This window comes from Hevea brasiliensis, chromosome 7, assembly GCF_030052815.1.
Source record: "Hevea brasiliensis isolate MT/VB/25A 57/8 chromosome 7, ASM3005281v1, whole genome shotgun sequence".
Classification (NCBI taxonomy): domain Eukaryota; kingdom Viridiplantae; phylum Streptophyta; class Magnoliopsida; order Malpighiales; family Euphorbiaceae; genus Hevea; species Hevea brasiliensis.
Window position 1 is genome coordinate 22,107,784 of NC_079499.1, and position 12,305 is coordinate 22,120,088.

At 33.1% G+C, this 12,305-nt stretch overlaps 1 long non-coding RNA gene across 1 annotated transcript; it reads right to left on the reverse strand.

The window, feature by feature from the left end:
* Positions 1–8,634: 8,634 nt before the first annotated feature.
* Positions 8,635–11,976, reverse strand: LOC131181666 (uncharacterized). The gene is made up of 3 exons (XR_009150161.1): positions 11,849–11,976; positions 10,333–10,396; positions 8,635–8,718 (listed from the first exon to the last, which is right to left on the reverse strand). It is a non-coding gene; the product is annotated as an uncharacterized LOC131181666 (long non-coding RNA).
* Between the last annotated feature and the right edge of the window lie 329 nt (positions 11,977–12,305).

The following is a 12,305-nucleotide window of genomic DNA, read 5'->3' on the forward strand; positions in this document are numbered from 1 at the left end:
TACAAACATCCTCAATACACCAAATAAAACTCTAATTCATAAAGTCCAAATACAACCACATATACACATAAATATTTCTAATTCTTACATACACTTTACACAACCAATTTACATACATATTCATCAATCCTCAATATCACAATTTATCCAATATCTCCATGAATTCAAACATTCATTAAGGAGTCCCAAAGCTGCCGAAATGTTCCACAATGCCAAAGTGTCCCACAATTTCACAACTTCATTTCAAGTGCACAATCACCATATACATGTGGTATTAACTTACTAGGACATTAAATCACCCTACTCAACATGAATCCACATCAAATATATATAAGAATACTTCATCAAATATAGAACTCCATGGCTGTCCAAAATTGGACATATCAAGAACTCCTCAAACTTGAAAATTTTCTTCACGAATCAAACATCCATAACATGTATACAAAGTTTAACAAAGCAATATTCAAAAATACAAACTTACCTATGGTTGGGACTTGCTAAACCTTCACTAAACTTCTTGATTTTGGTATCAAACTCTTCCTTATGATGTGGAGATAAAACTTAATGAAGACAAGTAATCAAAATCTAGCTTGAAAATGGGTGAAATGAAGCCATGCAAATGGGGTGGCCATGGAAGGGCTTTAGGAGTTCTTCCTTACGGAATGGATGAATAAATGAGGAAGATGATGTTTGAGTTGGAGTAATCTGCCCACTTATGATTAAATTTAATCCATATTATAATTCTTAGTGGTCCACTTACTCAAATTAATCATATAATGTTTAAAGTGCGAATTACACAATTTTCCCTCCACTGTTGGCTATTTGCATTAGGTACCACTAAACTAATTTTTCATTTTATTTTCTAAGTGTAATATTATTTATTTTTAATGGAAATTTAGGTCAAAAGACAATTTGGGACGTCAAATGACCATAATGCCCCTGTTCGGGTTGCATTCCCGATTTTTCAGAATAATCGGTTTTGTCAGTTTTTCGATTTCTCACTTTTCTTTGTACTAATTATTTAATTTTTTTTTGATATTTCTAATGATATTTCTACTTCAATTGATGTCTCTTTAAGTCCTAAAATATTTTCGTGGTTCCCGCATCAGGCTAGTCAACGTCCACGCCGTGACTTTCCTAAGGCCACCCATCGCTAGGGTTCTCGCTTGCTTAACTTGGTTACATTTCTTTGCTATTATTTTTCCTTTGTTTTTCTTGTATTTTCTCTTCTTGTATTTCATTATTTTATGTCTCACACTCATAACGGCGTAGTTCTAGGCATCCTAGTGTCCTGACAACACCTGTCACCTAATAAAGAGAACTCACTACCGAAATTAGGGGTGTTACGTAGACCGCCTTTTGTAGGTTTTCAGCCTAGCGAGCCTATCTCACACAAAGTACCATTTAAGCCTGTCTAAATTGACTGGTTCTTGAAATTCATTCCCATCCAAGTCTGATATTCTTACCGTAGCAAGATCTTTTTGACTATGTATGGACCATCCTAGCTTGGGTTAAACTTTCCTCTTAAATCAAAAGGGACAGGCCGAGCTTGTTTCAAAACCATGTCTCCCTCTTTGATCTTTCTTGGCTTCACCTTCCTCTGATAAGCTTGCATATGATACAAGGCTCACATCCTCTTTTCATCAATCAAAGCTAGTTCTTCATATCTCTTCTAGGCCCACTCATTTTCTAGGATCTTAGCTTTTAGCATCACTCTTAAGGATCTGACCTCTTACTTAATGGATGGCATTGCTTTAGTCCCATACACTAAAGAGAATAGGGTTGCCCTTGTGGATGTCCTTATAGTACTACGATAACCCTAAAGAACATAAAGGAGTTTTTCAGGCCAATCCTTATATATTTTGAACATTTTTTTTCCAACTAGAACCTTTCTATTCATATGGGGACTACACATTCCTGCATGTACTTCTTTCATTATTTACTCAGCCTATTTTTCTATCACACATAAGAGTTTATAGAATTGCCCTCCAGCTAAAGTAAGTTGAGTGGCTAATCTATGAATTGTTGCTCTATCTCTTTTATTGGCTGATTGCGAGTATTCTCTCACTTCCAAAGATCTCCTTATGTCTTCATATCATTTTCCTTCTCTCTCTAGGTCCACATGTGCTACTACTAATCCTTCATAGCATGAAATTTTACTCCTCATTAGGATAACTAGCTAAGTCAACTTTTGATCACTCTTTTACTATAGGGATACCAAAGGTGGCTTGGGAATCGCCATCTGATTCTAAGCTCAAGGTATTTGCTTCTTGGTACTTTGTTAACAAGCTATAAATTTATCTCTTTCTTCTTGAGTTAAATCTTCAGCTAACTTAATGTCTTTGGATTATTTGGTGTACTCAAATTAATAGACATCGATTTTGATGCATTAATAGAAATTGATTCTAAATGATTATGAATGCCATACATATGCCCATTAGAATAAACATCAAATAAGTAAGCAAAAGAACTAGTAATATTAGTAATTTTTGCCTCGAAATCTTCATCAAGTACATCAGAAATGGAAACATCAGTATCACTACTGTGAGCATTACAAAAGACAAACTCAAATCAGAACTTTAGGTTCTTGGCTTCCATGCATTTTTAGATCAATGGTGCTGATTTTCTACTCTAATTCTTTCACATGTGGTAACCCCTAATCATATGTCAAGGTAATTGCCCCCTCTTTCAAGAACTTAGGAGGATTTGGCTCTTTTTCCTCTTCTATTGGCTCATAGCCCAAACCATGAATCGTGATCTGCCCCTTCATCTCAAGAAAAGTCACCAGACCATCTATACTTTCTCATAGGCCTATGCTAAGAAAAAACTTCATCCCTTTCTTCATAGTAGCTACTTTTAAATCCATCTAGTTTTCATAGATCCCAACAACTTGAAAATCAGACGCTAGTGGAACTGAACCATCTAGTTGTAATGCAACTATCTCCTAATCAGAATCAATCCAGACATCCAAAGGACCCTCATCATAGCTAGAATTATCACAAATGTCAACAACCATTATAGACTAAGGTTCATTGGGCTTTTGGATGGGTTGATAGGTTCATTGAGCTTTTGGATGGGTTGGATAAAGTCAATAATTCTATTAGGTTATTTGGGGTGATGGAGATCATATAGAGACTCGTGTAGGTGGAAATTTTTGTTAGGCATGGGGCTAGTGTGGGTTTTTTGGTGATTTTCTGGGTCAATTATCATTTTGGCATTAATTAGGTCTTAGATATCATGCTTAAGTTGAAAGCATCAACTGTCATGACTGTGGGCTTGGTAGAACCGCAACATTGGTTGATATCATAGCTAGGTGGAAGTGGATTTGGTAGTGGCTTGGGTGCAGAGTCGTAGGAGGTCTTGAGCTGAGACGCTCCAAAACTTTGGATAATGGCTGAATTGAAAAATCTCCTTGGGGTGTGAGACACAATTTAAACCTCAATAACTTTAATGCCACTTAATTGGCCTACCTCGGGTCTCTTTCTAAAGTTAACCATAATTTTCTCTTCTAGCTAAAACATCTTGCTCAATATTTCATCAAGAATGGCCATAGTTTCTTCCATCTTAAGTAGTGCAGTGAAATCCTTACTAATCTCTTCCTTCCCTAACCCAAGTGACTGATTGGAAGTCTCTTTGGTGTGTTTTGAGGCTATGTTTGCTTAAAATAATAGGACTTAAGGGTTAACCTAAGTATGCTATGTACATGAATGTAATGCATGAATGGACCATTTTTTTCTTTTTTTTCTTTTTTTTTTTTTTGCCTTTACTTTTACAAAACCAAAACTGAACCAAAACTAGACCATATAAATTGAACTAAGATGGGACCAAAGACTGAATCAAAACCAAAAAAAAAAAATCTCCAGAACTGAATCTTCGCCTTTATACCTTCAACTCTCATGCGCAGGTAAGAAAAAATTCTATCCTAGGCTATGGTACACTGGACACACTAAGAGGGGGTAGTCTAGGACGATCCTTCTCTCACAAATAAAGGATTTGTATCCTTAAAGTTTAATTATAAGTAAGCATCCTCTTGCTTAACATGGGTGGTTTTGAAGTGGACTTGGGCCTATACTCACATTGGGTTTACGCATAGGCCTAGGTTCATCTCAACTACCACTAAAACTTATGGTTTGAATAGTAAGGTTATAAATCTAGCACAACAAAAAATCTACGGGGTACTTAGGGCTGAAATCTATGGCTCATGGGCTTCATCGGGTCGGAAAAGGGTCACCCAAGCGAGAGATTATCCATTAATCACAACGGCAGAGTCAGGATCTTTTATATACTCAAGGTACGGGCATGGGGTGCTAGCATTCACCAGTTCATCATAGCTCGAGTAGAACTATGGTCTCCTTAGCTAGTACTAATGGGGTTAAAAAGGATAAGGGAGATCCGTGTGATATTGTAGTGCAATGCAAAAAGTTTAATAGAGGAATAATATTAGAATAATAGAAACATGTTGGAGTAACTATCCATTTAGTCCCTAGTGAAGTGGCCAAACTGTAGGGGGGAGCATGAGGTGAAATATCATCCATTAGAATTATATAAAATACATCAGGTAATACCCAGGAAAGATGGTGGAGTCACAATAGTCTCACTTAAGTACCACCTCCTTAGACAGCATTTCCTAGACATGCACTTCATACAATCCTAATAGAATCAAACCACTGGTAAGTACCATCTTCCCATAACGCTACCACGGTATTAAGGATTTATGCCACGAAGGCATAGATAAACAGAAGTCGCCACCTGGGTAATAACCGGGACATATTCAGTGTTTCTTTCGAGGGTCATGGATGGCAACTTACTCTTTAAAGAGTTTCCACAACCGTCATTACCATAGCCCAATGTCTAGGTTCGGGATAGTAGGTACGTAAGGGGAAGGTGTTAGGCACCCCTTACGCCTGGTCTAACCTCATTAATTCGAGTGCCAGTCCTCTACTAATGTTTCTAAAAGTCTTGTTTATTATTCTTTTATTAAACTTCATCCTAAAAAATGCAATTCTAGTCCTACAGACGTAAGTAATTCACAAAAGGGTTGTTGTTTACACACAATTTTCATGCACAAGTAATTCCTATTTATGGGGTTGCTAATTATTTAAATGATATTTACTAGATGACTAAAATTAATTTATTATTGAGAATTTTATTTACAAACAAATTCAATTTCAAATAACCCTACGTTTCTATTTAACCTAATTAATTAATTTTTACCAAGTTACGCTAAGCATAATTGAACTAAGTTAATTATGTATATGTGTAATTTATTCTAATATTACATAAGACCCAAACAATCACAACCTAATAAAGATTTCTAATATGCAAATTTATTTTACAATTATCAAGTATTAAATTAAATTTATTTTACATGCCAATGTTAGTTTAATTTACAAACAAGATTAATTTTAATTTACAAAGTATTTATTTAAATTAATTACATGCAAAAGTTAGTTAAATTAAAAACAAAGTTAATTTTAATTTACCAAATAAAAATTCTATTATTACTACAATTGCATGCCAATGGTTGTTCGAGGAGTTTATAGCTACTTACCTGTTGGTAAATGTAGTTGCCATTTGAGCAAGATACCCTTAAAAAATGGTCTTCTTCTAGTATGGCAATGATATCCCCGGCTTACTCCCGTTTAGCTCCATATAGGCTCCACACAAATGCCCTCTTTGGTACTTACCTTAGGGCTACTTACCAATTTTATTTGTAATAAAAATAAAGAAACTAAAGAAAATAAAAGAAATAAAGAAAATATTAATAACAATTTACATTGGATTCTAACTCTAGTCTCTTAAAGGGTTAAGATTCTTAATTAGTTAAAACTACCTAATGGTCTAAGTCTTCTAACAAGATCCAAACACTTCATAACACTTCTTGAATTTAAAAAATTCAGAAAAATAGATCAAATATCAATTAAAACCCAAGAAAATACAAGAACATGCATAAATATACAATTTTCAAATTCTAGCATTTTAATGGTAGCAAGAAATCTGATTTTTTAAAAATAGTTAGACATGTCTAAAAATCATAAAAAAAAAAATTATAGAAGATAGCCTACATATCATAGAAGATCATAAAATTTATAAATCAAACAAAACCCTAGCCGAATGGTCTAAATAAATCGAATCTTTTAAGTGACAAAATTATACTTTTTTTTTTTTGTAAAATTTATAACTCTTTAACCACAATAGATATGGATGCAAAACCAATAGAAAAAGATTCATAAGATTCTGAAATTAATTTTAGACACTAGATTTACACAAAAATATTAAGAAACAAGGGAGATATAGGCTCCATATTTGGGTATCCTGCAAATTGGATTTTACAGGAATCCTAACTTCAAATAGCCATAACTAACAAAATATTAAAGCTTTTTTAGTGATTCTTGAGCCTAAAATTAATGGAATTTTGTGTAGAATATGAATATAATTTTTACAAATTTTTTACAGATTCAGAAAATAACGAAAAATAATAAAAATATGAGAGATAAAAAATTGAATATGTGCAGAGTTGTGTATCCCCTCAAATTAAACATGATTACATGATCTGTATGAACATATAAAATAAATTAAAAATAAGGAACATAGAATTAAACATTATATGGCATAGATCTTAAAAAGAAAATAAAAGAACTAACATTTAAGAAATACCTCTAGAAAGACAAAAGAATTAAAAGAATTTTGGCTATTCCTCTCTTTAATTTTTTTTCTTTTTTTTTTGTCTTCTCCTCCACCTTTTTTTTTTCCCTCCTCCTCCTCCTTTTTCCTTATTTTTTTATCAGTGGGGTATTTATAGGGTTTTGGGAGAGAGGTGCGATAGGGTTTGGAGTCATAGGGTGATAAAGTTTAGATAACTTAAACAACTAGGATTGCAGAATTTGGGTGAGACTGAGATATGGATGAGGTGTTTCAACTAATAGGAAGAGAAGGGAAGGGAAAGGCACCAATAGAAAGTGAGGAAGAGGTGTGGTAGGGTTTGAAGTCTTAGCGTGATAAGGTTCAGATAACTTAAACAACCGGGATTGAGGAATTTGGGTAAGACTAGGATATGGATGAGGTGTTCCAACTAATTGGAAGAGAGGAAAAGAGGGTGGCACCAACAAAGAGAGAGAAAGAGAGTGGGGCCAAAGGGGGAGAGAGAGTTTGTATGGGAGAGGGATAGAGAAAAAAGATATTTTTTTATTTTAATTTTTAAAAAATAAATTAAATGGATCATATTTAAACTTCCTAACTAGGTTTTCTTAGGCCCATGGGGCCCAATTAAACTTGATTAGGTCCATTTAAGAACTACCCATATTAAATTTAAACAACATTTTATTTAAATTAAATTAATTTCCTAAAAAACGTATATTTTTTTTTCAAGATTATGCCACGGAATTAATAATTCAGTTCCATGCCTCTAATTATATCTTACAATCATATAATTTTTCATCATCGGGTTTCTCACGACCTCAATTCACATACTCATCACAAAATAAGGGTCTACACTCCTAACCTAACTGTCCAATAAAATCGAAGAAATGAAAATTTCGGAATAGAGAATTAAATTAAAGAACTATTGAAAAATAAAAGGGAAAAGAAAAAGATTGAAAAATAGAATTATTGCATCACTTTGATGAAATCACATATGATGTCAAAATAAATTTTTGATATCCTTAATTTTTGACTAAATCAAATTAACATAAAAACATATAAAATTAAAAGAAATAAAATTTGCTTCATCTTCCTCAAATTGTGCTATCCCTCTCTCTCCAAATTTCTGTCAAACATCATTTAAAAATCTCCATTAAAGCTTGATGCAAACTTTTAATCCAATAAATTAGCCCTAAATTCCAAAATTACTCCATAAATCCTTGCTATCTTAACTTGAGAAGCAGATAGAAGAAGAAAAACAAAGTATAAAATGGAAGAATTAAGGAATTGAAAAATCAAACAAAGGTTAGTGAGCTAAACTTGTGATCTCTAGTTTAATTTATGTGTTTCTAGTTAAAGTAACTTAGAATTGATGAACGAACTGAAATAAATCAAGTGGGTGGACTCATAGTGAAATTCAGCAAAGAATAAGGTGGGGTAGAAATTTCATGATTTGATGAAATTGAAGTGTTAATTAGGTTAAATGATGTCACACCTTACCCTTCTGTAAGGTATAACATGATCCCGTATAATACCTAATGAACTACGAAACTTCACCTACCGATAATTCATTAAGTACACTACAAGGGATTTTAAAACTATTTTCTTACATTTTGGAAGTGGTGAGCATTTTGATAGGAATTAAAATCATTTATTCAAAGCTTATAAACTAGTAAGAATTTTTGTCCATTTTAATTTTACCGCAAATTTTATAAAAATTTTGACATGTCTCAGATTTTGAGAAAGCAGCTTCTTCAAATACCCGTGAAAACACTTCCAATAATTTTACACAACTCCCAACCACCAAATAATTTCAAGTCAACTCAAAATTTTGAAAACAAACCATTTCAAATAATTCCATCAACATAGTATGCACAAATTAAATTTATAGATATAAAATCCAAAAAAATAATATTATTACAATTTATTATACAACTACTCACTTTACATTGATACTTATGAAATTACAGTATTTACATCAAAATAATTGCAAGGGTATAAAACAATACCCGTACAAAAGGGATCAAGAAGTTCTTGTTAATCCCGCAGCTCACTCTGCTGCTTTCTCCTTGCTCTTATCTGCGACAGTAAATTAAACTATCACTGAGTATAAAAATACTCAGTGGTGCACAATAAAAATTTAAAATATAATACATAAATCATTCATTGACAAAACACAATTTAAATATTTCTCAAATTATCAAAACTCATAATAACACAATTTAGTCAAATAATTTAAGAAACACAGTATTGCCAATTCATACACAACTTAAGCCATGACATAAAATTTCCGATCAATGCCGTGTTGTACATCACGACAAAGCAATCTACAACCCCACTAATCGAAATCAATAAGGGAGGTGGCTAGCTAGCTAATGAGTACTCATCCGATCTGCAACCTCAACTGGTAAACCAGAGAGGGAGGAAAGACAACCTATCACACCTTACCCCTCCGTAAGGCATAACATGATCCCGTAGAATACTTAATGAACTACCGAACTTCACCTACCGATAACTCATTAAGTACCCTACAAGGGATTTTAAAACAATTTTCTTACATTTTGGAAGTGGTGAGCATTTTGGTAGGAATTAAAAACCATTTATTCAAAGTTTAAATACTAGTAAAAATTTTTGTCCATTTTAATTTTACCGCAAATTTTATAAAAATTTTGACAGAGTTCCCTCTGTATTTTGAGAAACCAGTTCTTCAAAGGCCTGTAAAAAGCACTTTCAAAAGTTTTCCACAACTCCCAATCTTCAATAAAACTCAAATCAACCCAATTCAAATCACTTCAAAGCAATTTCCACAATTTAATCAAATTTGGTCATCACAAAATTTTTAATACTTCATTAACCAGGCATAAAGCAGAAATTTCATATGTACAAATATTAAATTTACGTATAAACCCAAAATAATATTATTACAATTTATTTACAATCGCTTCAACTTTCATTGATACATACAACATTCCTATATTTACATCAAAATTATCTACAAGGGTATAAAATAATACCCGCATAAATGATCGTGTAGTTTTCAGCTTAGTAGCACCACTCACGCTTTCTCCTTGCTCTTATCTCATGACAGAAAATAAGCTATCACGAGTATAAAATACTCAGTGGTGCACAATAAAAATTAAAATGTCAGAAATAAATCATTCATTGCCAAACATACTTTAAATAGCTCTCAATCATATTTCACAAGTATCAAAGTTCATAATAACACCATTTTGTCAAATAATCTATTAAACACGCTTTAGTCAAACAATTTCATAACACAAGGTTGCCAAAGTCATACACAACTTAAGTCATGACACAAAATTTCCGATCAATGCCGTGTTGTACACCACGACAAAGCAATCTACAACCCCATTAATCGAAATCAATGAGGGAGGTGGCTAGCTAGCTAATGATTACTCATCCTATCTACAACCTCAATCGCAAGCCGAGAGGGAGGAAAATAAATGATCTCAACCCCATAAATGGAGGAGGAATAATAAGTAATCACATGCTAAGTGTGAATCAAAAATTGCTTCAAACATTTCATTCAAATATTGCATACAAAAATCAAATCAATTTCCAAAGTTACAATTTGATCACAAGGTGGCAACACAAAAGTTCATAAATTCATAATGCGTAATAAATCAATTTTTCAAGGATAAAATGCTTAAATAGGGTTTATTGTGCACAAACCTCAAGCGAGTCGTCCCTTAGCCTCGACTCGTTTCCTCGGGTTCCTTCCCGATATTCTTTTCAACTGAAACACAAAATTTTACAATGTTTCAGTACTAGAACTTAACATAAATCCCAAAATAAATTTTAACTTCGCATTTACCTATTTCTAACGTGTTAAATTCGACGTTCTCGAAATTTTGTGTTTTGGGTTACTATTCACTACATTATTTAAGTAAAATAGTTGACTTCCTAAGGCTTAATAGGAATGGGAACTCCAACTTCACCCACATACCACATTTTGGTCATTAAACTTGTTGGTTTTGGTCACTTTTTCAAAGCATATGTCATTTTGGCAAAATTGCCAATTTTCGATTTTAGTGCTTCGAAGTTGCACTGTTCCATTGGTCGATCTATTGTTGGAATTTGACAAAACTTCCTTCATAGAAAATGTTCCTTATTGTCTTAAGTGTATTCTCATTTTTGGATCACCTCAATCGGAGTTTTGTAGCTTAAGTTATGGCCAAAATAATTTTACTGTTCATGTGCACTGTTCATACTGGTATTTTGGGTTCTGGCAGATTTTGATCCAACTTTGGTCAGTAATTTGATCAAGTTAAGTTCATAATTTGGTCTAACTTTCTTCATATGAAATGTTCTACTATGTCTTAGGTTTTCATCGGTTTAAGAATCGCCTAAATCAGAGTTTCCTAGAGAGAGTTATAGCCATCCAAACATTACTGCTCACATGAAAATCTGCAGAGTTGCAGGTTTGGTAACTCAACTTTGCTCAATAATTTGAATGGGTTAATGGCATAATTTGGGGTGATGTTCTTCATGAAAGTTTTAGATCTATATTTCCTCTAACCCCTGGCGAAATTTCAGGTCAATTTGACCTGTCTAACTCGAGTTATGACCAAATGAACAGTTACTGTTCATTTGGTCAGTTTGGTGCAGTGGTAGCCTGCTCTCATTTCACTTTGGTCAATTGTTTCACCAAGTTTTGGTCAGTTTTTGGCCATGGTTCCTTAATGAAAATTGTGCTATTTTATGTCTATTTTCATCCCCAATTAGTGGTATATCAATTGGACTTGTAAAATTTGAGTTTTGGTCCTTCAAAGTAGGTTTGGTCATTCTCACAGAAGATGACCATTTACCTCCGAATTTAACTTAGTTTCCTATCATTCCCACACAAGTTATTTGGTCATAATTGACCATTATTTCACTTCACAATAGGTCCAACATGCCATTTATGCATTTCTCCAAATTTTGGTTCATAAACCCTAGTATTGAAAACCCTAACTCATCATTTTCATGCCTTTAACTACTTCTAATGGTTTAAATGTTAATCATTTAACTAAGTAAAGTTTCTAAACTCATTCAATTGCATCATATTCATGCAAACCATACTCCTCCCAAGCTGCCCGAAAATTCAGTTTGTTCTTCCCCATATTTTTATTTCATTTTAACACATTACAAACTAATTCAACAACTAATGATGCATTAAAAATGGAAGATAATAAGTTAACATGCTCACCTCTCTTTAATCCTCAAAACCCTATCTTTAGCTCCACTTTCTTCTTGTAATTCTCTTCTCAAATTGCAACTACAAGCTTTAAAGAAGTTCTTATGAGAGTTATTATGGTTGGGTAAGGAAAATTTAAGCTTAATGTAAGCTTAAAGAGAAAGTTTCCATGAGGAATTTAGGGAAGCAAGTGGGCGGCAGCCAAGGGAAGAAGGGAGCTAATTTAATTTTTTTGTTTTTATTTTATTTTCTTCATCTTTATCCCTTTTTGAAGACCAAAATTCCTAAATTAATAACATAAATAAATTAAGCCTTTATGCCATCATTCATGATGTCATCCCTTTGACTTTTCCATATTCTTTCTCTCTTTTTTTTTCTATTTATTTTTTTCTATTAGTTCTTTAATTTAATTCTCGATTTCGAAATTTTCTTTTCTCCGATTTTATTGGACAGTTAGGTCGAGTCACTC